This window comes from Podarcis erhardii (assembly GCF_964252035.2).
Source record: "Podarcis erhardii genome assembly, chromosome: 14".
NCBI classification, from domain to species: Eukaryota; Metazoa; Chordata; class Lepidosauria; order Squamata; family Lacertidae; genus Podarcis; species Podarcis erhardii.
In genome coordinates this window covers 37,566,033-37,583,693 of record NC_138503.1, presented here as the reverse complement: position 1 = coordinate 37,583,693, position 17,661 = coordinate 37,566,033, and the positions used below count along the sequence as shown (strand labels likewise).

The following is a 17,661-nucleotide window of genomic DNA, read 5'->3' as shown; positions in this document are numbered from 1 at the left end:
CATTTTCATAATATTTTCTTTCAGGGCACTACATGCCGTGAATTTCAATCCGGTGGTCCATAACCTTTCCCAGTCCTCAAACATAATGTTATGTCCAATATCCTGTGCCCACTTTATCATGGCAGATTTGACTGTCTCATCCTGTGTATTCCATTTAAGCAGCAAGTTATACATTCTTGATAGTAATTTGTCTTTAGGTTCTAACAATTCTGTCTCTAATTTCGATTTTTCCACCTGAAACCCAACCTTTTTATCTGTTTTAAAAACTTCCCGAATTTGAGCATAATGCAACCAATCTTGCACCTTGCTTTTTACATTTTCAAAACTCTGCAGCTTCCAATTGTCACCATCTTTTTCAATTAATTCCCAATATTTTGGCCAGTAGGCCTCCATGTTAAGTCTCTTACGTGCCTTGGCCTCTGCCGGTGAAAGCCACCTTGGTGTTTTGCTCTCCAATAAGTCTTTATATTTTGTCCAGACCATAAAAATTGCTCTTCTAACAATATGATTTTTGAACATTTTATGAACTTTAACCTTGTCGTACCACAAATACGCATGCCACCCAAAAGCGTTATCAAACCCTTCCAGATCTAGGACATCAGTGTTCTCTAACAAAAGCCAATCTTTCATCCAGCAGAAGGCTGTAGATTCATAATATAACCTCAAGTCTGGCAGGGCAAATCCCCCCCTTTCTTTCGCATCTGTTAGTATTTTAAACTTAATTCGGGGCTTTTTGCCCTGCCAAACGAACTTAGAGATATCCTTCTGCCACTTTCCAAAACATACCACTTTGTCCACAATCTGCAGGGTCTGAAACAAGAATAACATTTTCGGCAAAACATTCATCTTTATAGCTGCTATTCGGCCTAACAAGGAAAGTTTTAGTCTTGTCCAAGTTTCCAAATCCCTTTTGATTTCTGACCAACATTTCTCATAGTTGTCCTTAAACAAATTCAAGTTTTTAGAAGTCAGGTACACCCCTAGGTATTTTACCTTTTTAACCACATTTAATCCTGTCTCTTTCAAAAACTCATCTGCTTCTGTAGACGTTAGGTTCTTTGCTAAGACCTTAGTCTTTTGCTTGTTCAACTTAAATCCCGCCACCCGACCATAATCGGAAATTAAATCCAAAACTCTTTTTGTACTAGAAACTGGCTCCTGTAATGTTAATACCAAATCATCTGCAAACGCTTTCAGTTTGTATTGTTTCACTCCGACCCCAATGCCCCGAACTGACCGGTCCCTTCTGATCATATTCAAAAGCACCTCCAGGACCGAGATAAACAATAATGGGGATAGAGGGCACCCTTGTCGTGTCCCTTTTTCAATATTGAATTCCTCCGTCACCACATTGTTTACTATCAATTTAGCTTTTTGATCTGAATATATTGCATCTATACCATTTTCAAACCCCCGTCCCACTCCCATCCCTTCCAAATTTTTCTTCATGAACATCCAAGAAATATTGTCAAAGGCTTTCTCCGCATCAATAAAAATTAGAACCGCTCTAGTATTAATATTTGTTTGTAAGAGTTCCAAAATGTCAATAATGTTTCTCGTATTATCAAACAAATGCCTACCCGGGAGAAAGCCTGCTTGATCTTTGTGAATCACCTCGTTCAGTACTTTTTTAAATCTATTTGCCAAAATATCTGCAAAAATTTTGTAATCCACATTTAGGAGTGAGATGGGACGGTAGTTCTTAAGTTGAGTCTTTTCAGTTTCTGTTTTAGGAATCAATGTGATGAAGGCTTCTTTCCACGTTTCTGGTGCCTTCTTACCTTCCATGATCTGGTTACATACCTCCATCAAGGGTTGTATCAAATAGTCTTTCAAGACCTTATAATATTTGGAGGTAAGTCCGTCAGGGCCTGGAGATTTGCCTAATTGGAGATTCTGTATGGCACTCTCGATTTCCTGCTGTGAAACTTTAACATTCAGGGTTGTTCTCATTTCCTGGGAAATTTTTTGTAATCCGTTGGTTTGAATAAATTGATCTATCTCAGATTCTTTCTGCGGCCCTTGTGCATAAAGATCTTTGAAATATCTCTGGAAACATTTCCTAATTTCTTCAGGCTTCTGAACCATTCTTCCTTCAATCTCTAGATTTGTAACTGTATTTAGTTTTTGTCTTTTTTTCAACTGCCATGCTAGCAGTTTCCCACACTTGTTTGCTGACTCGAAAGATCTTTGTCTCATTTGTTTAATTTTCCACTCCACTTCTTGGTTTATCAATTTCATATATTGGGCCTGGAAAAATTTTACTTCTCTCAGCACTTCCTTAGACTTGGGCCTGGATCTTAATTTCCTTTCACCCTCACTTATTCTCTCCAATATCTTCTGCTTCTTTTCATTCCAGAGTCTTTTCTTTACAGTGTTTTGTTGTATGAGAAACCCTCTCATCACCGCTTTACTTGCGTCCCAGATTGTTCTTTTTTCCACCGTAGTGTTTAAGTTTATCTCAAAATAATCTTTTAAAGTTTTTTGGGCCTTCTTCACAATCTCCTGATCTCTGAATAAAGTGTCATTCATTTTCCATCGGAAGGATCCGGTTATGTTTAGTCTCAATTCCATTTTCAAAGCATTATGGTCGGAGCAAGTTTTTGGGCAGATTTCCACTTTTCTAGTTTTAGGTGCCAGTCCTTTAGTTATCCATATTTGGTCGATTCGTGTCCATGACTGATGAGCTTCAGAGAAGAAAGTTCCTTCTTTTCCTAGGGGGTTCTTGACTCTCCATATATCAATCAAATCCATATTGTCTGTCATTTCAAAAAAAGTTTTAGGTAGTCTGCCTTCTTTTGTTATATTTACACTCTGCGACTTATCCATATTTACAGAGACAACCCCATTCATATCTCCCAACATAATGATGTTGTTATAGTCTAGATAGTCCAGTAAAGTCTCATGCAGCTTCTTAAAGAATTCCGATTTTCCATCATTTGGTGCATAGATTCCTAATATCAAAAATTTTTCTCCATGTGTATAAATTTCAATAGCCAAAATTCTGCCTTGTTCATCTTTAAATAGAAATTTCGGTGACAGGCTCTCCTTTGCATAAATCACTACTCCTCTTTTCTTAACTCTGTCCGAAGAAATAAATTCTTGGCCTAACCTTTTATTAATTAGCACTTTCCGATGAAGCCTTGTCACATGTGTTTCTTGCAGGCAGATAATGTCCAATTGTTCTTTCTTCAATATATGGAATACTTTCCTTCTTTTTTCTGGAGAATTTCCGCCATTTATATTCCAACTAAGAAGTTGCAGAGACATCCTGAATCAATTTATGGGTGTCTAGATCACCCGTTCCCGGCGGTGGCAGTGATGGTCCAGCTCCAGGCTGTTTGGTTTCTGGTGGTGGGGGTGGCCAAGTCGCAACTGCTCCTTTCTGGAGGTCTTCCCCGTTGTCGTAAAGAAACTTCTGCTGGTCCTCTGGTGTTCTGATTCTTATTTTCCTTCCTTTATAGCTGAATGATAGTCCTTGCGGGAACTCCCACCTATAAGGGATTGAGTTGTTTCTCAACAGCTTTGCCAATTCTAAGTATGAGGCTCTAAGATCCAATAACAATTTGGGTATGTTACTGTAAATTTCAGCCTTTTTACCTTCTATCTCTAGGGATTTTTTAAAATGTAGGCCTAGTATCTTGTCTCTTTCTTCTCTTGATCTCAAAATAACCAAACAGTCTCTGGACTTGTCTTTCTTCACCGATCTGCCCAATCTAAATGCAGTCACAATTTTAAAGTCTTTATCTTCTTCTATTCCCCAAAATTTGGAGAATAAAAGTGTCAAAAATCCCTCCAAATTACCTTCCTCCAATTCTGGGACAGCTCTCAACCTAAGGTTGTTCTCCTTGTTTCTCAATTCCACCATCGACAGGTAAGCCTGTTGTTCCCCTACCTGTCTTTGCAGGGGCTTGATTTCACCTTTAATCTCATCAACTTTTTTGCTTGCTTGCTCCGCTTTTTGATAGGCTTCCACAGCTAATTTATGGTTTTCAGCTGTAGCTCCTTGTAAATTCTCAATTGCCTGTGTATTCTGGGAGACCTTTTCAGATAATGCACCAATAGTAGTTGTTGCTTGGTCTATTTTTAGTGATTGATTGTCCACTTTTTGATTTAAAATTGCTAATTCTTCTAAAATTTGTTTCAAAACTGTGTCAGATCCTCCTGTTGCCATGTCCTCTTCAGCAGGCTGTTCAGCCTCCACCTCCTGTGCTGTCAGGACGGTTGGAACAGATGATCTGCGATGATGAGCTAAAGTTGTTTGGACAAGTTGCACAGGCTTCCTTTCTTTTTCTTTCTCTTTTTCTCTTTCTTTAGCTTTGGCTGCTCTTGTTTTCCCTGTGCCACTCATTCCACACCTGCCTCTTGTTCAAGGTCAAATTTTCCTTTATTCCATGAGAAAGCAAGTCCAGAGTACAAACAATTAAACCACAGAAATTCCAAACAAAGTATGTTTCCCAGGCCTCTGTAACTCCACAATCCTCTAGGGGGAGTATCTTAAAGTTTCAGGGAAGGAGAGGATTTTTCCGCCATTTAAAGTTTCTATAATCTCTTTTTTTTAATTTGTAATTCCAAGACAATAAGGAAGGTTCGCAGAGTCCTCTACTTTTTAGGCTAAAACCGCTAGGAGCCAGATTGGTAATTGCAACAGTGTTTTAAAGTCTCAATATATGTAGCAGCTTAAAATCTTGTTACTATAGTCCGCAGTTTGACAGCTCAGTTACGACTGACAGCCCGACGACTTGCGTTCTTGAAACAAAGTCCCAAATACAAGTCCCTTAGGCAGAAATAAAGTCTCTCTTGGTCTTTTAAATAAGAAGACTGCAAATTCTGTAAATGCACAATAGTTCCACTTTACAAAGCTCCCATTAAGCGCCTCAGCGCTCCTCTGTGCCTTTGCTTTGATCTTGTAAGCAGTATCGGGAGACGGACTTCCTTTTACTCGTCACCCGTTTTCAAACCCGAGAAAAGATATTTTAAGTCCAAATTGTAGTTCACTTTACTCACGGGTATGTTACTTGCCAAATTGATGTTCACAGGAAGAAAGGTCGGCGCTCATCAGCAGCAGCTGCGCGGCTTCGCCTCCCGCAGAAAGAGCGATGAACTCACAGCGCCGCCCCCCCTTTCGCGCTCCGGAGCCCCTTACGGGGTCCCTTCCACACTTCTGGGGGAGTTCCTGGCGCCCGCCGAGTCCCACGGCCACGGGCTCCCTCTGCCCGTGGTTTTTTCTAACGGGTCGTCGCTATGCCGCAGCGAACGACCCTTTCCTGCGGAGCCCCTCTTCAGACAGTGAAGAGGACCGCCATCGCCGTTTCGCGCCGCCTCCGGAAGTTATTTCAAGTGCAAATTGCATCATGGAAAGCAGTCCTCATCCAATAAGTGTCTGCAAGGGTAACATGCCCTTTCAATTACGGTTTTTGTTTTAAAAAGGGAACATCTCTTCCTGTATTGATCTCACAATTCAAAATGGTAACTTTGCTGCCTGTATTATAGCATTAAAAGATGCTACCTGTGATCTATAACAGCAGTGCCTTTAACATGATAGGTAATTCAGTTCAAAACAGAAATTAGCCACTGACAGCCTCTACATCATGTCTAGCCCCTAGCTGACAACCCAGGAGGAGGAAGAGGAGAGGCAAGAATTTAAGAGCTGACCATCACCTCCTAATCTTGCCTTCTCTTCTCCAAGTTACATCTCTCTCCTTCCATTCTGCTACAATCTCTCTCACACTAACAACATCCTGAAAATCAGTTGATCCAGAAGCTGTACTACAGTACATGAACTGTTACTAGGCAACTCCTCCATTCTCTCCACCCCAGAAACATTTAATGTTGGAGGGGTGAAGGAAACAACAGTGGCTGGAAGGGGCAACAGGTCTTTGCTAGGGAAAAAAAACCAGGCATAGGAAAGGGAAAGCACAACCTGCCACCTCCACTTACTACTTAAGATAGCCCTCAGGAAATCCTATTGCCAACTAGGTTTTTTTTAAGGGGAGGGTTACAGTGCAGAAAAGTACTGGTGTTGATTATTCAATAGAAATCTGTAGTAACACCTTGATAGTCTAAACCCTGAGCTCTGAACAGATTTTAAAGCAGGACAGCTTCTTTTACAACAGAAAAGTCATTCACCCTTAACGGTCCATGAAATTCCTATGTTACAATGGGCTCAGATAGACATTTTAGCAAGGCAGGTAGGAGCCAGCTGTGGAGCAAATTGCAAGCCTCAGTCTTGAACTCAAACCAGCAGGACCTGACACTACAGAGCAACCTATTTAATATGTTAAAGAATGTGCTTTTCTATGGGGGGGGGACTTCCTGGGGTTGTTTTTAGTTATATAAATAAAGTAATGTAGTAAACCACTTTTGGAGAAACTTACCATTAGTGAGAAAACATCAAATATTGGGCAGCTCTTTCTGGGACCACTTGTGAGGCTCTACCAAATAAAATCATTCTTCTGTAACAGCAAGAACATCATTCTATGAAGATAGCATTAGATGCCACTTGGAGATGCAGCCAGATGTAATCTACAGATAAAGAAGAAGAACATGTTTTATACAGCAACTCTCATTACAATGCTCCTAAATCACTGACCTTTTACTTAGCTTCAAGAGAGAGTGGTAATAATTCTTAGTATTTACATCACACTTGCAGTGTTCAAAGGGCTTCACACATGTAGTCCTGCTAAGCCTTACAATAAGACCAAATGGTATTATTTGCAAACTGAGAATTGGAGTGAGATGTGGTGGCAAAGGTCACTCAGTGAATTCAACCCTAAGTGTAGAATAGAATAGTGAATTCTCAACTCTTGGCTATCACACATTGGGCAACAGATTCCTGCATTGCAGGGATTACCCTTGTGGTGCTTTCCAGCTCTATGATTCTATTAATTTGTCTAATCCTCTCTGCTGGGTCAACTATTTCCACCACAGGAAGGACTAGGATCATCAGTCTTATCAACTCTAATGAAAAAGCATTATTCACATAAATTTCTACTAGAAATGCCAGAGTCCAATGACCTTGTTCCTTGTGGGAATAGAATAGTCATTTTCCCATTAGGGATTCTGAAAGTTGAAGTCCCAGTGCCCTCCCTAGCAGGAAGTGATGTTCCAAAATGGAGCTGGAGTATCCTACCACCCACTTCAACTGTCTTCCCTGGCACCACAGGTAGGTTGTTGGGATGCTAGCTAACAAAGGAAGAAGGCACAAGAGGAGAATGCAGGCTTTTTGTGGGCACACAAAAAGACTTGAAGTTATTAGAAGGCTTAACTTGTGTGCTTGTAAAAGTGTGAGATTGTTTAGCTCAGGGTGTCCATGCAACCTTTATTTTATTTTGTCAGAAAGCATAAATTAAGCACAGTTCCTAGTACAAATGACATGTCTCTGGATCTCACAGAAATATGTCCCCTCCTCAATTTTCATTATCAGGCTACCGCAGCTATTAAAACGCTGCTTGATTTCTGAAGTATGTTCCAGGGCTCCCTCTGCTTGAAAGCCACCCGGTGTGCTGACTGTGGAGAAATGCCCTCTGCAAATTCTTTATCATCACTTCTTCTTCCAGAGGTAGGCCATGGCTCAAATTAAACCCTGCTACTTGAGAAATTAATTCCTTACCACCTCCCTTCAAACTCTCCACAGAGTCACTACCTTGCAATTCCCTGTCCCAAGAAAACCATATGCTGATAATTACTGCACAACACCCAAGCTCTGAAATTATCATTGCAGCTGGCTCATAAAAACAATTATTACAGCTCTAAGAGGAGCATGAATTTAGTCCTGCTGAATGACATATTTCTGAAGATGTGAACTTTGTACATAAGACAGCAGCTTATATGAAGATGAACTTTCAGTACATTTCATGCTTTCTGTAGCGTAGCTAGTTACTTAAAGGCCACCATTTAGTCCTCTTACATATATAACTTCAAGGATTAGAAGGGAAAGTACACAAAGTACCATCAATGATAGAAGCAAGTTGATACAGTACAGAACCAATGCCACCAAGCTCTAAAGGCCTCTTCGCTCAAAATGACTTCAGCAAACTACAGTCATGTTCTGACTGTGGAGCTACGCAAAGCAATCTTTACTAGAAATATGTCCTACTAAAGCTTACCTCAGACAAGTGTTGTATACGACTCAAGGCACTATGTTCATTAAAATACTACCATGACAGTCCGATAGCATGCATACCTAATTGCAAGTAACACAGAGACCCTATGCAAAGTTGGCACACCTAAGGCTATTGTCTGCCTCCTATTTCATAAGTCCATCCATATTGATCTTTCAAGAGTTGCTGCTTCAAGTTGCACCACCATGTGGGATGCAGTGGGTGGTTAACACAGGGCACAACCTTTTCAGCAGTACCTGTCAGGCCTGGTCGTTGTCCTCTTCAGATCACCACACAAACGCTTCTTGTTCTTTTATAAAACTTTTAATTGCGTATTAACAAAACAATCTTATAAACGGTTCTTAAATATTATTCCTCAGAGTCACTTATTTCAGATACCTTCTGAGCTCTGCTTCTCCATGACCAGCCACTCTCAAAATGTCGAAAGTGCCCTTCCCTTTGTTTTCCCGCTCTTTTTTCTAACCTCCTGGCTATAGCTGGCTTGTATCTCCCCTCCTCCGAATCTGAGCTAGAACTTAACCCTTGCCTTTCCTGGGAACAGCAGGTCCCTCCCTGTTGTTCCTCCTGTTCTCTTCTATTAGATTCACTGCTCCCCTCCCCCCCTTAGGGAATGCTTTCTCCCTCTGAGAAACTGGAAACTTCTAACTCTTCCCTGACAGTACCATCAAGGCTGTGAACCTCCCTGGAGGTTAAAGCAGGGGGTTTTTCAGAGCCTATACAACCTGCTCAACATCTGTGGGACTTGTTTTTGCCAATTTCACTCCTGTTGAATTGAGCTGTTATTCTCTGTCTTTAGTTTCTGCTTATCAAATGTCATGTTTCATTGTTTCGATTATTGTTTTTCATTTTTATTGTGGATTTTTGCTATCATTGTTGCTATAACAATTCATTCCATTTTTGTTGGCCTACTTTCTGACAGTACAGTACAGTATGGGTTTTGCTACTGCTCATTTTATTAACTGCATCCTGCAATTCTGTTTCAGTTCATTTTTATTTCCATATGAGCTAAAAGCTGTATCATCATTTCCAGTGCAATCCTAAGCATGTTAATTCAGAAAGAGATCCCACCATATTAAATGGGGCTTACTCCTAAGCATGCATAGGATCTGAGCCTTAGGCACCATTCCTAAGCATGCTTCATAGGGAGTAAATGCAACTGAACACAAGTGGACTTACTTCTGTGTAGACATGCAAAGGACTGATTTGTAAGCTGCCTTGTAAATCAAGTTGGATATATAAATAAAATAAACTGATTAATTGCTAAATAAATTAATGACCTTAGGCATAATTAATTATGCATAGAATTGGGTTTCAAGTCCCACCAACTTAGGTGGAATTTACTACCAGACAGATATGCATATGGGTGCAGCCTAAAATTGTACTTTAAATGAGGCTTACAAAATCATCAAAAGGTATTGAATCCAGATTCATAAAAATGTACTAGCCCACTTACGTATTTACTGACCCATTTTATATTTGGCCCGTCATTGCATAGTGATCTAATCTGCTGCTATATTAATATTTGAGAGACAACAATAGCTTAAACAAGATAAAACAGTAACTCATTTTAAAAGCTATTCTGGTTTATTGCATGAAAGAAACAATCTTACCTGCCACAGTGTCGAGGTATGCAGCTGCTTGCAATACAATTTTAAACAAGCAATCAAAAAATAATGGAAATATGTCTATCAACATAACATTTCAAAGAACCAGGAAGACACAACCAAGTTTATTTGGTGGGCATCTCACAATGAGGTAATACATACCTCATTGTGCCTATAATATTTTAGAAGCTCCACTTGCATGCCAAGAGTCATCAAGATGTTAAGGTGCACATCTATTTTTATTCACATCTCAGTTTCCAATTAGAGGCAATTTGGTTGGGGGCCCATAAGTTAAAAATAGTCATCTCTAATGATGCTTGCAAACCCATTAGGAATATTTCCTCCCCTAAAAACCCTGCAATTTTGTTTTCACAATTTTTCAGTAGCATACTTGATTCCTAGTTTCCCCACTCCCACCACTTTCTGTCCTTATTAAAAATCCATATTTTGACTATCCCTTATACAGATATCAGTTGTGCATTAACCCCCCTGGGCTGCATTGTTTTCTGCTCTCACTACTGCCAGTCTAGCAACCCACTGATAAAGCCTCTTATAATCTGCCTTTTGGAAATCACTGTAGAACTAGAATGGGCAATATCTACTGCATTTGCAAAGCTGTTTTAGAAATTTTGGTTTCAAGTTATATAAATCAATAGAAGACATTATATTCAAGTTTTTTAAACTAAAAAATGCTTTGAACAGTATGCCAGATCTCTAAGTAAAAGGAGCTAGAGAGTAGACACTCATTTTTTTAAAAAGCAGAGACACAAATTGCACCCTTTTGTACAGACAAATTAATTTTGTCCTAATATCAACTCTAGTCTCACAGGTTCTAGAAGTAATAAAAATAACTTGCAAAAGCTGTTTACCAGAGGTAAATGTGGGATTAATGTACACACTACAAGCAACAATACTCCCCCCCAAAAAAATGTTTTACTAATGGGGGGGCAGCAATTTTCTACCTCCACCAACTGCCTTAATACCCTTGAGTTCAAATAATGTCATTGAAATATAGCAAAAACTGGCAATGACAAAGCATTGCTGAGTGTGAAAAAATGATGATTGACTTCATAACCATTCTAAGCCAACGGTTTACAAAACTGTAACCCAGAGTTTCTTGGAAGCTTATCAGAGGTCAAATAATGGCAACTTCCTTAAATGACAACTTGTCTGCAACAACGCATCTTCTCCTCCAACATATAACGTAGTTGCAACTGAACAAAAGCACAATTCTCTGACATACTCTCATTGCAAACAGATAGTGAGGAGGTCCAACAGGTCCGGTCAGTACCCTATTTAAAGTACAGTAATCCTCTACATTCTACAACATTCCAAGGTCAGCAAGCTAGCAAGCTGGTCAGACAACAGCCTGGTAGCACCTTGGTGCGCAGAATTCAGCAGAGGAAGCAGGCTAGGCTGTGAGGCAGAAGCTGGCTCAAACTTACCCAGTCAACTTGATGGCTGAGGATTTGAACTATGTTATCCAAAATCCTAGTCAGACACTCTAACCAATACACCATACTGTACTAGTTTAAAAAAAAAATGTCAAATGTGCAGGGATTTTATGAGAAATGTTTAAGGGTTCCCTTAAGGAAGTTTGAAACCCCCTGATCTAATTATCTTTCACATAGTACATATAGAACTTGTTTATCTGTGGAAGTTATACAGGCAACACAACAACAAAGGTCATCAGGGGGCTCATAAAATAATAAAATACAGAAAACAAATTTCAGCATAAAACAGTCAGCAATCCAGTTTCACAGCATAACTAAAAATACAGAACAGATAGGCAGTGGATTTAAAAGTGAATACTGCAGGTTTTTAAAGGCCTGAAATCATCATCATCAGGTACCAAAATGACCATAAAGGAATCAGCAGTCAAGCCTCTCTATGCAGGTGATTCCACAACAAAAAGCTACTTGACTCATATAATTTGGTGGAGGCACCTGGAACAGGAGCTCTGAATAATATCTCAAAGTCTGAGTAGAAATATATTAGAGGATTATCTTTCAGTTACCCTCATCCTAAGCCAATAAGGGCTTTAAAGGTCAAAAACAGCCCTTTGAATTGGGCTCAGAAATAGACTGGAAGCCAGTGCAACTGATAAAGCATTGATACAATACACCAAATCAATCAGACCCAGTTAAAAATCTTCCAGACTTATTTTTTGATGCCATTTTCAAAGGCATTCCCATATAAAATAGACTGTTTAATTTGAATGAGAGGTAACTGTGGCCATGCCATCTACAGCCAGGAAGATTCATAGCTGGTATATTAGCCACGGAAAATAAAAGTTGCTTAGAGTCACAAAGGCCACTTGGGCCTCAAGTGATAATGCTGAATCAGTAAGCAATCCTTTCCAGAAAAGGTTAACATCGCTCACTTGGGTGGATGAACCATCCACCAGGGGTAGACCAAGTTTCACCTTATAAGCCCTCATCCTAACTGTTACTGAACACACTCTGCAGTTCAGGAGACCTAGAACCTCACCTAAATTTGATGTGGAAAAAGAGATAAAACTGGCTCTCACATTGGTGGTGCCTCAAACCAAATCTTGGGATGAACTCTTCCAACTGTTTTGTGCAATTGTTACACAGTTAGAAGAGTAGAGAATCGTAGGGCATCCCAAAGCCTAACTGCCAAGAAGTCAAGAAATGGTCCCCAGCACCAACATCTGGAATCAGTTATCCAAGTAGTAGCAGAATCACCACCAATGGCACCTTGAACATCCAGCTCAACTAGTCTACTGATAATTCCATGGGCAATGCTATTGAAAGCTACCCAGAGATCCAAGATAATAAATACTATTGCTATTGTTAATATTCTCCCTCCCCCCCCCCCCAATTTATATCCTACCCTGCTTCCCAAAGAAGCCCAGGGCAGCAAACACATTAACAAACACTAGGTAAAAACATTCCAAAATATTGTACTCTCCCCATCATTCATTCCCAGCTAGATCACCCCACAGGGCAGCCAAGGCAGCTTTTATCCCACAACCAGCCCTGCAGCACAACTGAAACTGATTCAGAAAAATCCATTGGTATCTTAACTGGGAGCTACGTCATTTTTTCTTCCATACAAGTTTCATTTACTACCACAAACTAATTATCCTCATCTAAATTTCTCATCCCTTAAAAATTTATCCTGGCATATTATCCATAACGAACAAAAAATATCTTTCTAGTGGCCAGAGGCATCTAGAATTCAGGTTTCCTGATTCTGGCAAATGTCTAGCTGACATTTGATGACTAAGAGAAAGGCCATGTTTTCTTTGCTCTTTGCAGAAGCAATGAAAAGTGTCATATCATAGTAACTCTAGCTAGGCAGAATTATATAAAACTTTTCAAGAACACTCTTGACACAAGCCTTGCAGCAGAAGCCTTATTTAGATGCTATGGCCAGATTTTATGTACTAAAAGTTATACTGTACTATATTACACTAACTTTTACCCACAGAAAACCCACTGAAATGGGAAACTAACTTACTTTCAGTGGATCTATTCTCCATATGTTAGCGGAATACAACCCCAATATATTTTACACAGATTCCCTTTTAATAAGTAGGTGCAGTACATTTACCTGCCACATGTCTGTATCAAATTGTTTTTTAAAAAAAAAAATTACTTACTCCCTTTCTGTTTAATCCCAGCAGCCTGCAATATTGGTTAGACTGAGAGGCAGTGACTGGCCCAAGGTCACCCAGTGAGCTTCATGGTTTAGTGGTTATTTGAACCCTGGACCAGACAGTCTAATCACTTAACCACACCAGTTATTAAGAATGTTTACGTTCTTATCTCTTCACCCAGAAATTGCATAAATGCTGAGAAAGTCATTAAAAACAAAAATTAATCCTCTCTCAGTATTTTCACATTAAGTACTACTACAGTGTAATATTTTAAGAGAAATGAGGGAACCTGTGACCCTCCAACTGTTGTTGGAACTCCCATCAGCCCCAGCCAACATGATCAGTGATCAAGGATCATGGCAGTTGCAGTCTGAAACTATTGGGGGGAGCACAGATTATATGGCCCAGCCTTATAAAGTCAATTTCAAGTTATAAACTATTATTTCCCCAAACCATTACATGTATATCACCTGAAGTGACAGCTTTAATTGGTCTCAAAGCAGCAGGTGAATTGACAGACACAAAGGTGAGAGGTGAGAAGTACTTGACAAGATGCAACCAGTTTTTTTGAGACACAATGAAATTCTATGTAAACTACATTGTAAAAGTGATGAGTTTTTTGGTGTGATTGAATGAGGTGCCCTAATGTCAGAGTGGTAAAGAGTAGAAGCATCTGTGGATACCATTAGGAATGTAGGAAGCTGCTTTACACCAAGTCAGACCATTGGTTTATTTAGCTTTATGATGCATATACTGACTTAAAGCATCTCTCCAGGGTTTCAGGCAGGAGATGCCAGAGCTGAAGCTAAGGCCTTCTGCATGCAAAGCATGTGCTCTTTTACTCAGCTATGGTTCATTCATCTGAGGTACTCTGATTCAGAAGAGATACAGAAGGGTCTAGGAATGGAGGGTAGAAACTGGGTCTATGAAAACAGTAGATAAGAAGGCAGCAAGCTAGTGGGAACCAGGAGGGTTTGGGAGATTAACTCCTCCATCTGGCCTCTTCTTCAGTCCTCTGAAGTGTCCTGAGAAGACAGAAAGGAGAACTGCATTTGACCTGGAGCTGCAAATAGAGGCATAGCTAGGGGGCAGGGTACACTGGTCACCGCACATCAGAGGGTGGCACTTACTGTAGGGCCCGCAGCACGCCCGAGCCACACATCTCTCCTGGGAGTGACGCAGTGGCTCGGGCACCTGCTGGCTCTCCGCTGCCCAAAATGGCAACATGGAGCTTGTGTCTGCCTGATGCCTCCCCCTCAGCCACCCTACAGCTGAGGGAGATGCGGCGGACAGACTCATTGTAGGCTCCGTGGCGCACCCTGCCCTGACACCCGAGCGGCTAGCTATGCAGCTGGCTGCAGAGTTGAGAAACTGCACTTCATTTTGAAATAGCCAGCTTGACAGTTGACTGCATGCATACCTCTAGTAAGCACTTAACATCAGTATTTTCCCAGGTAGATGGGGGGGAAATACAATCCTAGATTAATAGTGTAATCCTATGTACACAGAAGAAAGTGCCATTGACATCAGTGGGGCTAGCTTCCAGGTATGCTTGTCTGGAACTTCAGCTTTGGATGTTTTGCACAACAAACTTAGTACTCTAACAACATTACTGAACTTAATCCTAGGCCCCTACATCATGGGCTGATCCCTGTTCCCACTGTCATGGAACACAGTCCTGTTACAAAAGGAGCTCATCTTTCAAGGAGCTGTTTGAGATGCACGCCTTGCAAGCCAACCTATATGCCAAGGTTAGCCACTGTGGTGTACTCCAGAAGATGTGGGGATATAGTTTCCATCACACTTGACCACTGGACCTGCTGGCCAGGGCTAATTGGAGTTGTTTAGCCCAACAACATCTGAAGGACACCATGATGGTTACCCCTGATATACCATTTTGGCCTACAAGTCATAGAGGCAAAATATGTGTCAACCACTATTAATAGTAAATGGGTGTTTTCTAATTAGGAAGGCACAGAGGCAACTCACCTCATGGATTAAAAAAGAATATTAGTCTAAAATATGTACTGTGATTACTAGTGAACCTGTTCCTATTCAAGCTAAATAATTTCAGTGCAAAGCCTATTTTATAAATGGATAATTAAACCTTCCTTAATGGGAACTTAAAATAATGATGCTATCTAAGGGATGAAATTCCCAGCACAGTATATGTCAATTCATATACATAACACACTATGGCTCTTGACTGTTCAAATAAGCAGATTCTGTTAGTACAGAAGAAGCAGAGCAGCAAAAAAGCATTACAAGAGCATTAAGTCATCCTGTTTCATCAGTGTTTTGCTACCCAATTAGCTACTTCAAACATAACAGGAAAATCTCTCTTTGAAAACCAGCAAATATCTGAAAAAACAACACAGAACTATTGAAGAGGCACAAGAACATCAAAGTGATCAGAGGCACAGTACCTGCTGAAATCAGCTTCTGGGTGCAGAACCAGGGAATCTACATTCCATTTTAGGTACAATAGGGGTGTTTGGAGATGCCTGCCCTTTCTAGCTCTTGCTTCCAAGTACGTGCATGTACTCAATTTCTGTTTTGATTTTTTAAAAGGTTCATATAATTCTGGTCATCTCTTTCTCTTTTTCCCTGTTCCTTATTAAACCAGCAAGCTTTGCTCACTTGTTCCATGAGCTCCGGACGAGATGTTCCCCACTGAATATTTGGACAAGAAAGCAGGAAGCCTGCCTTCTCACAGGAGCCCGAAGGAGCATTCCAACAACACAGACCTAATTGCTGGGGAAATGGAGAGGGGAGAGGGAGAAAAACTTCGCACTTTCTGGGTTTGGGGGCGTACACTGGTGTGGAGAGAAATGAGATAAAAGAAGTGGCTATCAACAGCCCGCCGAACCAAAAATACATAGTTGCTAAAACAAAAACCCATGTAAAATGCTATGGCTGCGGAAGGAGAGAGGTTTCCAAGGGATTAAAACAAGTATTTCTCTGCTTCTCTCCAAAGCTTCTGCAAAGTAAACCAAATCGCACACACCATGAAAGTAAAAGAATTTACACAGAAAGGAAATGCATGTACTTAGTGCCAAATAGCAAGAGCCAAGGCACACACAAGCAGCATGAAGCAGGCAAAGGGGATAACCAGGCTTGCTGGGAAAGAGAAGAAAATTGGCTTAATATATTCAACCACTTAAAAAATGCCCAAGGATCAAAACTGCAAAAAAAAAAAAAAAAAAAATAAGGTACACTCCTGAGCTGTGAAATCTACATCAACTGGAATGCTTTGGAATGAGACACAAGCTATTAAAATAAGCAATATGGGGCATCTATAACAGTACAGTACTTGCTTTTTCAGAGTCCTGGATTTTAGCCTTGCAGCTACATGATTTCCAATTAGTAAGATCTCTCCTCCTCCCCCCACTCCCTCCCCCCAAATGCTGGGTGAGGAGGACAGATATCTTCTGTGGGAGGGGGAAAATGAAAAGTTTTTTAAAGCCTTTGTTAGATTTCAACAGCTGGGCAATGACTAGAAGCACAGAGGGGCATGGCATGGCTTTGGGAAAACAGCAAGCAGGGTGAGGGAAGAGAGTGGAACAGAGACCATGGAAATCCAACATGTTTGACTGCTGTTAATGCCCCAGGGACCTAACAGAAATCTGGCTAAAGGGTTGGGAGCGGGGGTGATCTGGCAAGCAAAATACCGGTACATCAAGTGCACATCTAGTGGAGACTCCATGAGATATGATGCCCTGCTGGGCACCCTGCCAAAGATGCTAATAGTCAAATGTGGGCTGGGAAATAATGACTTTGTGACATTCTCCATCTCTCTCCTCCACATATAGGCTCAGAAAAGCAGGATTGTGCCACTTAGGCCATAGTCACCAGGTTCCAAGCCTTGAACATATTGCCCTCACACTGCCACCTCAATGAATTTGGCTGCTACACCATTAAGACACTCTGCTTTTAACTCACCTACTGACAAAACTTAAATGAGGGCTGGAGACTTTCAGGCCCACAGGCAAGATGTGGCCCTCCAAGGCTCTTCCCCTGGCCCTGCTTTCCACCTTTTTCTTTCAGCCTGGCTGGAGCATTTTATTTACCTACTTTTACATTTCTGTCCCAACTTTCCTCCAAGGAGCTCAAGGTTACACACACAGTTCTCCTATTTTATCCTAACAACAACCTTGCGAGGTAGGTTAGGGCTGAGAGTCGCTGACTGTCCCAGGGTCACCCAGTGAGTTTCATGGCTGTGTGGAGATCTGAACCCTGGTCTCCCCAGTCCAACACTCTAACCACTACACCGCACTGGCTCTTGAACTCTGATAACGCCTCTTGCTTC

At 40.8% G+C, this 17,661-nt stretch overlaps 1 protein-coding gene across 7 annotated transcripts in view; it reads right to left on the bottom strand.

The window, feature by feature from the left end:
* LOC309329068 (ankyrin repeat and fibronectin type-III domain-containing protein 1-like) overlaps nucleotides 1–17,661 on the bottom strand; it is a 367,804-nt gene that overhangs the window by 349,377 nt on the left and 766 nt on the right. For all 7 annotated transcript variants that reach the window (XM_081839531.1, XM_081839539.1, XM_081839537.1 and 4 more), the window contains exon 2: nucleotides 6,378–6,525. The gene's annotated coding sequence lies outside the window, so the exon portion shown is untranslated. The remainder of the gene's footprint in view (nucleotides 1–6,377; nucleotides 6,526–17,661) is intronic.